Source organism: Theropithecus gelada, chromosome 15, assembly GCF_003255815.1.
Source record: "Theropithecus gelada isolate Dixy chromosome 15, Tgel_1.0, whole genome shotgun sequence".
Classification (NCBI taxonomy): Eukaryota; Metazoa; Chordata; class Mammalia; order Primates; family Cercopithecidae; genus Theropithecus; species Theropithecus gelada.
In genome coordinates, this window is record NC_037683.1 from 26409963 (window position 1) to 26422962 (window position 13000).

Consider the following 13000-nt stretch of genomic DNA (forward strand, 5'->3'; position numbering starts at 1 on the left):
TAGCAGGCAGTTGGAGCTCTACCCCTTGCACCCAGGGGAGAAATGTGGACTGGATGACTTTGGAAGTCAGCAGCCTATGAATGGTAATTGAAGCCACTGGAATGGATGAGCTAAAGTGAGCTTCCTGGGATGGTGTGAGGAGGGAGAATAGAAGGCCCAGGATATAACTCTGAAAACCACAACATTTAAGGGCTGATCTGAAAAAGAAGAGACAGCAAAGGATGCTCGAAAGGAGCTGCCAGTGAGATGGCAAGAAACCCAGGCATGTTAAAAGAGCCATGAGAAGAGCAGGTGGTAAGAAACGTGACCAAGATGGGCGCAGTGGCTCATGCCTGTAATCCCAGCACTTCAAAAGGCCAAAGAGGGAGGATCACTTGAGCCCAGGAGTTCAAGACCAATCCTGGGCAACATGGTGAAACCCCATCTCTTCAAAGAAAATTAAAAAATACAAATATTAGCCAGGTGTGGGGACACATGCCTGTAGTCCCAGCTACTCAGGAGGCTGGGGCAGGAGGATCACCTGAGTCTGGGGAAGTTGAGGCTGTGGTGAGCTGTGATCACATCACTGTACTCTAACCTGGGCAATAGAGCAAGACCTTATCTTAAAACAAATAAGTGAAACCAGAGGACTGAAAGGTGTTCCCTGGATTTAGGGACATGGAAGTCATCAGCTACCTCTGCTCCCAATAGGGGAGGTTGTCATTTTCACCATTGTGACAATAATAATGATCACAATGGTATCACCTTAGAATTATGTAACATTTTATACTTTTATAAGCAGTTTATGTTCCACAACCTTCTTCTGTTTTATGGAAATTGTAGATCATAAAGTCACATTTTAAGGAACTAGGGAAGTTTGTTCCAGAAAAGAGAAGATTCAGGGGGGATATTCTGAACATGCTGAGAGTCTTCAAATTCCCAAAAGGCTGTGCAGAGTCTTCCAAGCAGAGCTTCAGAGGGCTGTGGACATCAGGGCCTGACTCAAATGTTTGTAAAATCAGAGTTGTCCAACAACAGGATGTGCTACCTCCAAAGATAATGAGAGCCTCACCCCCACTCTACCCACTCCACTTTCTCAAGCACTTTCAAGTTCATTGTCTCATTTCACCTTTGAAACCGTTCTGTGGGGAGACAGAGGTAGTTTTCCCTGAACTTACAGATGGAGAACCTGAAGCTCCACTTCTTGTTCCAAGAGCAGTGTTTTGGCCGTGCCTTCCATTGGAGACATCTGGGCTGAGCAGTCACCTGTCAGGGAAACCCAGCAAGAATTACTGCCCAGGGGGCCGGGCGCGGTGGCTCACGCCTGTAATCCCAGCACTTTGGGAGGCCAAGGCAGGTGGATCATGAGGTCAGGAGATCGAGACCATCCTGGATAACACAGTGAAAACCCATCTCTACTAAAAAATACAAAAAAAATTAGCTGGGCGTGGTGGTGGGCACCTGTAGTCCCAGCTACATGGGAGGCTGAGGCAGGAGAATGGTGTGAACCTGGCAGGCGGAGCTTGCAGTGAGCTGAGATCGCGCCACTGCACTCCAGCCTGGGCGACAGAGCAAGAGACTCCATCTCAAAAAAAAAAAAAAAAAAAAAAGAATTACTTCCCGGGGGAAGGAGGAGGGAGCGCATATAGGAGCTAGGGGCCCCTACTAGCTGAGGTTGCTTCTAGCTAAACCATCAGTAACAATAGTTTTCTTCATCACATGGGGTAACGCTCTTTACAGATGAGGAAACTAAAGTACAAAGAAAATGTTATTGAAAAATAAAGGTCCTCCCAGGTTGCAGTGAGCCGAGATTGCACCATTGTACTCCAGCCTGGGCAACGAGAATGAAACTCCATCTCAAAAATAAATAAATAAATAAATATATAAATAAAATAAAACTCCTCCCACAGACCCACCAAAGGCAGTCCTTCTACAGACCTCAGCAACAGCATTCTAATCTCACAGGGTTCAAACAGTTATTGATCAGTTTTTGATGGGTTTGTCTGGAGCAGTGTTCTCCACACGGATGGGGCACTGGTCAAGGAATTTCTGTCTCTGTGCCCTGCTGGAACAACCCCTTAATAACTGTGCCCTGCACGGGATCAGCAGTGCCCTACACTCAGACTCTGGGTTACTGCTCTTTGATTCACACTCAGAAAACTCAGCTCTTCTTCTAACAGAGACACCATGTCAGGGAATAAGGATGCAAAGGACCTTGTAGAGCAAATTATGAGCAGTGACACAATGTTACTATCCAGAAACAAGAGCAGCCATAGACTGCTTCAACTCTTGAGCAGAACTGATCTCTTCAACCTAGGAAAGTCCCTGAGACTCCTGGACATCTTGGTGGAGGATGGGGGGAGGGGGGAAGTGGGAAGTTGGATCCTCACGGATGAGATGGAAACTTCCTGCTAATTGGGACAGGGAGTGCTTTTGCAATTAATTTGAAGGAAATGATAAGCAAATGCAATTAATTTGAAAGAAATGATAAGTAAACCAAGTATCTGTCAACAAGAGAATGAATTGATAAATTATGGTATTTCCACATAGTGAAATACTATATAGCATAAAAAATGGATAAACAAGGATACTCATATGTAAAACATCATAGTAGATTTAAAAAGGCAAATTGCATGAAAATTATGTCATATATAGTATGACATAATTTAATGTAGTTCAAAAACCTGCAAAACAATGCTTTACATGGCTTAAGGATACACTTTTGCCAGTGCAGTAAAAGTATAAGTAAAATGACCGGGAATGATAAAAAGCTCATTCAGGGAATTGGCTACTTATTGAGTAAGGAGGTGGCACAGAGGACGATGTGACAGGAAAGGGATGCACAGGAGGTTCTATCATATTGGAAATTATTTGTTTCTTAGGATCGGTTGGGTATACCCACCTTACATTATTCTTTATGCCTTATTGCTTTCAAAATATGTTTCCTAATAATTTTTTCTGACCATGTCTATCCCCAAAGCTGGTAAGATAAGTCATAGCTATCACATTTATTAACAAATCTGCCTCCTCTGCTGAAGTGTGAGGTTATTCTTTCTTGAGGTCAGAGCCACCCAGCTCACCTGGTCCCAGATTCCCGGTCCACAGAAACTGTGTAAAATACTAAATGTTTATTGTTATGTTAAGCTTCTAGGTTTGGGAATAATTTGTTCCACAAGAATAGAAAAGTATTATGAGGAACAACTGAGTATTTTTGAGAAAGCAGAGACATAATGAAAGTGGTATTTTTCCAGACTATCTTGTAACCTCCAAAGGACCAAATAACCAAATTTATTTTTGATCTGCAAAGCCCCAGGGGTTAGCACAAATCAGGAAGAGCTGGTGGCCCCAGGCTTGGTGGGGGGCAGACAGCATATTAGCAATTTCAGTGCAGTCTCAGCAGACCATTCTTGGTCAACTTGGCACTTTTTTCAATCAAATCTACTTGCCTCAAGGGGACACCCTCCCAAGGACAAAAAGTAGACCTTCAGGCTTCTCTGCAAACCCCCAAAGCTCGGGCAGGCATAGGGGAGGGGCAGCTGATCACTGATACTTTAGAGGAGATAAGGAAAACATCCTCATCCTGGCTGGGAGATACTGTGCAGTCATAAGGGACAAAATGGCCAGGAATGGAATCAAAGACCTCTGACCTTCCAGCTCTCTTTGCAGCCTGGAAGGACACAATTCCTTGTTTGATGTCTCGTGTACCATCTTAGGTCAATGCTTCCAGTTAGCACAAAGGTGAGGGTAGGGTAGCGACGGGTACAGGGATGCCCGTGAAAAAAATATGCAAAGGGAAAAAGAAAAAAATTTGGTAAAGCAAAGGGAGCAATCTATTTCCCTGGGCTGAAGCATCCAAAGCTGATTCAAAAAGAAAGCTCTGCTGTCAAGTGGAAAATGGGTTTTTTCCTAAAGCAAGCTCTCGAAATTGTCCAAGAATTGAGTGCTCTGTGAGGGCGGAGGGATGAGGTTGATCACAGAAACAGATACGGTCCCCTGAGTGGAAAACGTGTGTTATCTTCATTCTGATGTACTGTGAGGAGCTCAGCTCATGGGCATGGTAGGGAAATATTGTACTGGATTAGGAGTAATCGCTCTAAAGCTAAATTCATCTTCCCCATTTCTTAGGGGTGGAGAAGAGAATAATCAATTATATTTGGGCGCAGGTCACACTATAACAAGGAAATATGCCCTCTGCCAAAAAAGGTTTAAGAGAGAAGGAGTTGTTTTTTTGGGGGTGTTTTTTTGAAACTAAATAGTCTTTTAACAGAGCAAAATGTAAAAGACTAAGTAAGACCTTAGGATTTTACGCAGAAGCCAAAGAGGCCTCAGCTTGTTCCCTTAGAAGCTCTCCAAGGATCCCGTCCATCTGCAAGTGGGAAAGCTGAGGTCCGGAAAAGGGAAGCTGCAGAGTCGAGGTCATACAAAGATGCTTATACCAGATGCATATACCAGACACTTATAAGATGCAGAGTTTATACCAGAACCCAGGAACCCACCTGGAAGAGGGCAACAGCTATGAAGTGTTTGAGCCTTTGCAGTCCAGATGGAGGATGAATGTGAGTATGAAGAGCTGTTCATTTGTTAGACATTACTAACACTAGTCTTCTTGGAGAAAGCCTACTCTAGTCATACAAGATGCTGGTACGGGAAAGAGGACGAGAAAGCAGGAACTCACTGACCCAAGAAGAGCTTATACCCAAAAGCAGCATCCTAGCCTCTGGAAATTGAGTTTTCTTGTGCCTGGGTCCAGCATGGACTTCCTCAGAGCTGGGTTTGGGGAAAAGTCAGCTTAGAAATATGGCAGCAGGGGCTACTTAAAAGAGAGGTAGCCATAGCCTGAATGAAAAGGCAGATAAAGGCAGCAGGTGGAGTGTCTCAGTACCAAAGAGACCTGGGTGTAAATCCTAGCTCTGCCCCTTCCAACCATGCAAGCTTGGCCAAGTCACTGTATATCTCTAGCCTCCATTTCCTCTGCTTTAAAATGGAGATAATAAATATGTATCTTGTAGTGAGCTCAGGGTATATAGGAGGTGATTAATAAATGTTTTTAACTCCATGCTGAGCTTAAGAAAAAAAGAAAAAAGCAGGGGGAAGAAGATACTGATGCATGCACAAACATACTACCTGCCCAGACTGACCCTACTTGCCTGCTGTTTGTAGACCATCCTTTTAGCTACCTTAATACATACTCATTTCCTGATGACAGAGATCTAAATACACACTGTGTGTGTCTTGATCACCAAACTTGCATGTAAGTCCTCCACCAGACTCACTCCCTGGCCACATAAAATTCCTGGATTTGGCCAGGCATGGTGGCTCATGCCTGTAATCTCAGCACTTTGGGAGGCTGAGAGAGGCAGATCACAAGGTCAGGAGATCGAGACCAGCCCGGTCAACATAGTGAAACCCCATCTCTACTAAAAATACAAAAATTAGCTGGATGTGGTGGCATGTGCCTGTAATCCCAGCTACTCAGGAGGCTGAGGCAGGAGAATCGCTTGAACCTAGGAGGCAGAGATTGCAGTGAGCCAAGATCACGCCACTGCACCCCAGCCTGGCAATAGAGCAAGACTCCATCTCAAAAAAAAAAAAAAATTCCAATGAATTTAGAAGCCAACATACCCTATGCCCTCCCTTCCCCATCACCTAAATTTTCCCTGGCTGTGCCAATGACAGCACAGAAAACAGTGGGCAAGCATGTAGGTCCCAGAGCAGGCAGAGTTGGGCTCAGATCCTGCCTCCAACTGGCTGAGTGAACTTGGGCAAAGTGTGGGCCCCTGTAAGTCTTAGTTTCCTCATCTGTGAGACTGCAGTGACAATCAATACCTATTTTGCTGGTGTTTATGACGTTTAAAAAAGAAGCAATTAAACATAAAGTCAGCCAATGTTTGTGGTGGTTGCCACTGTTAATATCATATACCATGAAATCGGGGTAGGCTGCCCTCCCCAGAGGGGCAGCTAGGTGTGGCCAGTCTTGGAAAACTGGCCTCTGCTGGGGAGTCGTTACATGGTTCTAAGCAAGTCATTTAACCTCCCTGAGCCCCCATTCCTTCTTCCGGACAATAGATTTTTTTTCTTTTCAGACAGAGTTTTGCTGTTGTTGCTCAGGTTGGAGTGCAATGGCGTGATCTCGGCTCATTGCAACCTCTGCCCCCCAGGTTCAAGCGATTCTCCTGCCTCAGCCTCGCAAGTAACTGGAACTACAGGTGCGCACCATCATGCCTGGCTAATTTTTGTATTTTTTTAGTACAGATGTATTTTTTAGTACATTTTGTATTTTTTAGTACAGTTTCACCATTTTGACCAGGCTGGTCTCGAACTCCTGACCTCAGGTGATCAGCCTCCCAAAGTGCTGGGAATACAGGAGTGAGCCACCACGCCTGGTCTGGAAAATAGATTTAAATACTATCCAGACCTTAGAATGTTTCTGTAATATTCAACTAAGGCGATAGAAATAATAGTGGTTAGAAAACTCTGTAGCATGACTCCATAAAAGGAAAATTACGATTTAGATGTGACTGGACAACAGTAATTCTAAAATGCTTTCATTCCATAGTTACTCAGGATGCAGGCAGAAAAGAGATGAAAATTAGCAGTGGGAGAGGTAAGATAAAATCAAAATATTTGGGGCCTGGAGCCATGGCTCATGTCTGCAAATCTAGCACTTTGGGAGGCCGGTATGGGAGGACTGCTTAAGGCCAGTAGTTCAAGACTAGCCCGGTCAACATAGCAAGACCCCCATCTCTAGTTTAAAAAAAAAATAAAATAAAAAAGATTTGGAAATCTCTAATAGCACAAAATCTACCCAAAGCAGAACATTTGAATCCCATCTTAAACCCTATTTCGTTATTTCTACTATTATTTCATTTTGGATTACAATCTTTTTTGTCTGTTTACTTCCCAAGAACAGTTGTCTTTTTTCTGTTCTCTAGTGTTACTAAACAATAGAAATACTCCAGTTAAGAGCTTTCATAGCAACAATCCTCCACATGACTAGTCAGGAGCCAAGGTAAAATTCTATGGGACAGGAGACACAAAGCACCTCTAAAGCAATACTGGTCTTTCCCAAGAAGGGAATGAGGAAGCCAACTGAGCAATGCAGGAATCCTTATGGTGACCTAAAAATATCAGTTCCAGCCATGCGTCATCTTTCCAGGTCTTGGAAAGTGGACAAGACCAAGAGATCACACCACGCCCGATTGAATCCAAATGCTGCCCTTTAAAAAGGTACCTCATACGTTAAAATGGTCTCCTCACCCAAAAACTGGGATGTGTGTCTAGAGGATTGTGGAGAGGGCTACATGAATAAACTATGTAAAAGGTTTATCAAGGGCCTAGTGCCTAATTCCTAATTAAGTGCTCAATAAACAGTTTTTTTTTAAATCTCCAGCTGGAACTTTGAGGCTTTCTGTTCTTTTCTGTTTGTATCTGACTTTCCATATAATACCCTCTTTTGCTTTCCCAATAACCCAACCAGATGTCTATAGATAGGACTCATTAGCACCACTTGACTGTTGAGAAAATCATATCTTGGAGAAATGAAGTGACTTGGCCTAGGCCACACTGGGGATGACTAGAAGGGAAGACTCGATGCCTTCCAAGGCCTGCAGTAAAAGGCTGTCCTCACAGACCCCAAGGAGAAGCCCTGGAATCGCCGGAGGAGCAAAGCAAGAGCCAAGAATGTCAAATCTCATACAAAGTCCCCTACACAGGGTGACATTCCAGACGCAGTATTCTTATGGAAGAGCAAATGTGGCTCAGTTTCCCCAACCCCATCTGAGCCAGGGCCTAGTGCCAGTGCTGCCCAGCTGACCACTGTCAGAGCCACCAGCACCTGACCACAGACAGGCACCCATCAGCTTCCCACAAAGCTTGTCCTGTCGGCTTTGGATGGGCACGCCCCTCTGTGACCGGAAAACCAGACGTTCTGCACCAGTTTCCAGGCTCTGACGTGGGTGCCCGCTGCTCAGCTGCTGTGGCAAATCTCTTTCCACAGACCATATCAGCAGGTTTACGATAAAGTCACCGTCTCACAGCTTCCAGCCCAAGTCCCTAGTTAGTCATGCTCCTTCTGGTTTCCCTTTACATACGGGAACGGAGAGACCCCAGAGATGAGGGAAACTGCTCCCATGATTTTCACTCTCATGAGCCCCATAAGGCCCTAAACTTGAACAGCAAACCCTGAATTGTCTAGACTACCAGGGCCCTAGACTTGCAGACTCTGACAGTTGGAAAAAACCCAAAGAGAACATCTAATCCAGGCATGGGCCAACTTTTTCTCTAAAGGGCCAAATTATAAATATATTAGGTTTGGTGGGTCACATCCAGTTTCTGTCCAATATTCTATTTTTATTATGCCCTTTACAAAAAAAAAAAAAAACACTCTTAGCTCAAGGGCTCACACGAACAAGCCTGGGGCAGAATTTGGCCTGAAGACCATGGTTGGTGGATCCCAGCTTCACCCAACCCTGTCACCACACAGAAGGAAAAACAAAGATCCAAAGAGGTTAAGTACACTTCCCCCTATGATGGAAATGTTCTACATTTGCACTGACCCAGCACAGTACCCACTAGCCACTTGTAATGTTGCTACAACATTGGAGCAACAGATGGAGGAACTGAATTCATTTTCCTTTAATTTTAATTCATCTCAATTTAAATAGCCATCTGTGGCTAGTGATGACTTTATTAGACAGCTAGAGTGAGAGATTCCTGGAATCTCTATTCAGTGTTGAGCCATATGTCTTCAGACTCCTTGTTATATAAGAGAAGTAAATGCCTAATTTTTAAGTCACTGTAAATCAATGCATTTACCTGCAGTTATATGTATTCTAGCAGATCCTACTGAAACGGGACAATTCCCTTGACCCCTTCATGGGGCCCTTTGTGAAGTGGGTGGCTCATTTACTCGGCTGCCACGCTCCATCCCTTATAGGAGGGAGCACGTGAGTGGATGGGTACAGGAACCAGAGCAAACAAAGGCTGGAACCCCCGGCCATTCTTTCCAGTGGGAGCAGGCCCTGTGCAGGCCTCATGGTTGCATACAAGCATATTACAATGCTCTTTTAGCTCTACCATCCAGGATGGGGTGCCTGCAACCCCCGAGCCCCAGAGGGCATGTTACCAGCTCAGTGGCCCATTTTCCTCATCGTATAGAGCAGTTGCCCTCTGCCAACAAGGGCAAACAGCCAGTGTGACAGCCTTTTGGAGTTCCCACACCCAATGGGTCCCCAAATTCTTGTCTGGTATTCAGGAAGAATCAGGTCACACAAACGGTTTCAAAGGTGATGAATGCGGAGTTTTTATTGAGTGACAGAGGTGGCTTTCAGTGGGATGAGGAGCTGGAAAGGGGATGCAGTGGGAAGACAATCTTCCCCTGGAGTTCAACCGTCCCGGGATGAACCCCTCTCTGACTGTCCCCAGCCAAACTCCTCACCACGTTCAGACACTTCTCTCCTTCTCTGCCACATGACTCTGCTGCTCATGGAGCCTGGGATCTGGAGTTCTTACAGGCATAGGATAGGGGGTGGAGTGGGCCAGAGTGGTCTTGGAAAGGCAACATTCAGGCACAAAAATAGGAATACCTGTTCTCCTTTAGGGCCATAGGTCCAGGCTTGAGGGTGGAGCCCTTACCAGGGACCCTGCCCTCCTGCCTCCTGTTCGTGTCACTACCAGAGAAAAAGAGATTAGGAGATCCCCAGGGCTTCCACTGCCCATGAGATAACATTCAAGTCAATCAATCCCATTTTATTTTCATCACAAAGGATAGTTACTATCAGCTAACAATGGGTTAGGAGAATATCCAAACAGAAAGGAAGGGGTAGAAAAGAGTTCTCTTCACTCACTCAGATCCTCTCTTTGACCAAAGTCACAAACTTCTGTAACACCCAAGGTTGGGGGAAGATGGTCGTTTAGAGTCAAAGTGAAGAGTAGAATGAGATGCACCAGGCCTGTCATGTCCTGGCTCCGGTCCTTTCCCTGCCACATCCACCTAGGGCAAGTCACTTCTCTCTCTGAAGTTCACACCCGTCACGGGTAAGGTTGAGGATAATCAACTTTCTCCTGCCTGGCTCAAGGAGTCATTGTAGGCTCAAGTCAGAATGGATGGAAGTACTTTGTGTAAACAGTAAAGCACTAGTGAGGAAATTCCTAGAGAATATCATTCCAGGCAACGCTGAAGACCTCAGCAAGTCTCACCACCTGCTCCGAGAAGTAGACACACCTAACATCCTGCACTGGTTGGATCTTCACCTCTAACTGTACTCTTCACTTTGACTCTAGATGGTCAGCTTCCCCCAACGTTGGCTGTTGTAGAAGTTTGTGCCTTTGGTCAAAGAGAGGATCTGAGTGAGGGAGGAAGACTGTTCTACCCCTTCCTTTTGGTTTGGGATATTCTCCTAACCCAGTGTTAGCTGACTGTAACTGTCCTTTGTGATGCAAATAAAATGGGATTGATTAACTCGAGTGTAATCCCATGGGCAGTGGAAATCTGGGCTCTTTAGGCCCATATTTCATTTTCAAGTAGTAGAGCATTCCACCACCTTGCCATGTGTTGGGAGAGCCCCACTCTCATAAATGAAGATGGAGTAGGCACAAGGCTCCAGTTAGTACCTAGAATGACTGCAGGTCGGTACCCTCAGACACGTGCAACATAGCTGAACCCTTATCACTGCCCCACGGTAGGTATTTGTTCCCCGCAAATGATGACAGGTCAAATCTGAACACAGAAGTAGGTAGTAGGCTAGCAAAGCTTCTAGGGTCGCTTAGAAGTAGAGAGCTGGGGAGAATGGATTCCCCTCCAGGAAACACAGAGAGAGAACTCCATGATCCTAGAGCGATGACAGCGCACAGGATAAACAGAAGCCATAGGAAACCTGCCAGGAGGGACGGTGTCATGAAAAATGGTTTGGGCCAGAAAAGCAGCCTCCAGGCTGAAATATATAGGAAGGTTTATGTTAATATACCCCACCATCACCCTTTACCCACCAAGAATGCCAAATAGAATTGGATTATACTTACCTATATACCGTTAAAGGATAATTGCTAAAAGAATGCATAATCATAACACTCACTGAAATATCAAAGAAATGCATATCAATGATTTAGCTCATTAATTTGTGACAGAACTAGTAGGATGTCACATCTAGTTGCAGGGATAATTCCAAGAACCACATATACACAAGCAAGAAGTACTGAAATGAATAAAGATGCAAAACTGGTTTATTCCACAGGAGATGTGGTAAGACAATTGTATTACCACCAGAAAATGTATTTGCATATCTATGGACAAGAACCATTTGCATCACTCTCAGTCATCTACAACTTACAGTTCTGAAACAGTTCAAAGGCAACAAAAGGCCCAGAGGCCTCATAGAAACACCTCGTTTTCTGAGGAAGACACCCAGTCATCTTTTCGATCCATTTCAAAGTCATTCACCATGTTTCCTACGATATCAAGGTCTTATCCCAATCACCTTCCCTCCTCACTCTCAGTTGTCCATGGGAGCATGGGAATGGACAGAACTTTCCAGGAAACGATATGGCCTATTCTGGAGCTAGGGAAAATGAATGTGAGCAGTAAGAAGTGGGCATGAAACATAGAATCCTTGAGCACAAAGAGACCTCATACCAAAGACATTATTTTACAGAAGCAGAAATAGACCAGAGAAGAAAGGGGATTTTCCTAAAGACACACAGCAGAGTGGACGTGACACCTTCCCTTCAATAACACACACTTTTTAAGGCAGAAGGGCTGACAAAGGAGGGTGCCAAGGGATTATTCATTCTCTCTGGTCTAGGGAGAGTGACGACCAGAGACCTCTCCCCTAAGATGTGTTATTTATCTTCCTTGAGCCACATCTACAAAACAGGGATGGTACTCACACCTCCCTCACTGTGTATTGTCAGGTTTAAATGGGACAGGTTTAGATAAAATGCCTGTCCCATAGCAGGTGCTTCATAGACATCATTTCCTCTCACCCTCCTGAGTAGCTGTGTGACCCCAAAGAAGTGACAGGGGTCATTCTGCTTTCACTTGGCCGGGGGTTACAATCATATAAACAAGACTGCGGCTTCTTACCCGCGATGAGTCACAGGCTGCTTTCCAGCTCAGATTCAATTCATCTGGAGACAGTTCTGATGATTTCAGACCCTGGGCTCTTTCAGCCCCAAGGCCTCAGGCCACTACCACATTTCCCATGCCAAACTGGCCCCTTATAACAAACGTGAAGAAAAAACAGAAAAGAGGAGAAGACAAAAAAAAAATATTAAGCATAAAAGAAAGTTTCGCCCCATTCTCCAGGAGTCAGGTGGTGGGTGGGTGGGTGGAGAGATGGCCAGGGCATGGTGGGAAGGGCCCCAGTGAATTGTACCCTTGGTGCAGGGAACCCACAAACAGAGACACCAGCCTTGTTTCCCATCACTGCGAAGCCATCGTGACCTTCAAACAGCTCGCAGGGCGGGGCCCTTCACATCTTCTGAGTCCTGATATGACTGAGCATCCATTATACAACCATGCTGTGAACAACTTGGTCTCAGTCCTCGACCACAATCTCAATTTCGGGGCATCCCTGATCTCTCTCTGCAGAGAGATTCAGAAGAGGCCCCAGAGATAGTAAAAGTTGGGGGATGGTGGGAGTTATTTTTTGCTGCTGTTTTTTTCCGATTCACACCACCATGTGATAATGGGACCTTTCCCTTTCTCTGGGGGTGAACCTTGCAAAACCACCCAAAGTCAGACCAGGAAGCGACCCCCAAAGTTCCTGGGATTTAGTCTTCTGCCTTCTACAAGGTGAAATGGCAAACCTAATAAGGACAAAATCCTGGCTCTTCCAGAACTGATAGAAATGTAGACCCTGCCAGGTGCAGTGGCTCACACCAATAATCCCAACACTTTGGGAGGTCGACATGGGTGGATCATCTGAGGTCAGGAGTTCGAGACCAGCCTTGCCAACATGGCAAAACCCTATTTCTACTAAAAATACCAAATTTAGCCAGGTGTGGTGGTACACGCCTGTAATCC

The 13000-nt window shown here is 45.2% G+C and overlaps 1 pseudogene; it reads left to right on the top strand.

Moving 5' to 3' along the window:
- The window catches only part of LOC112607686, a 44585-nt pseudogene that overhangs the window by 28206 nt on the left and 3379 nt on the right, over positions 1–13000 (top strand).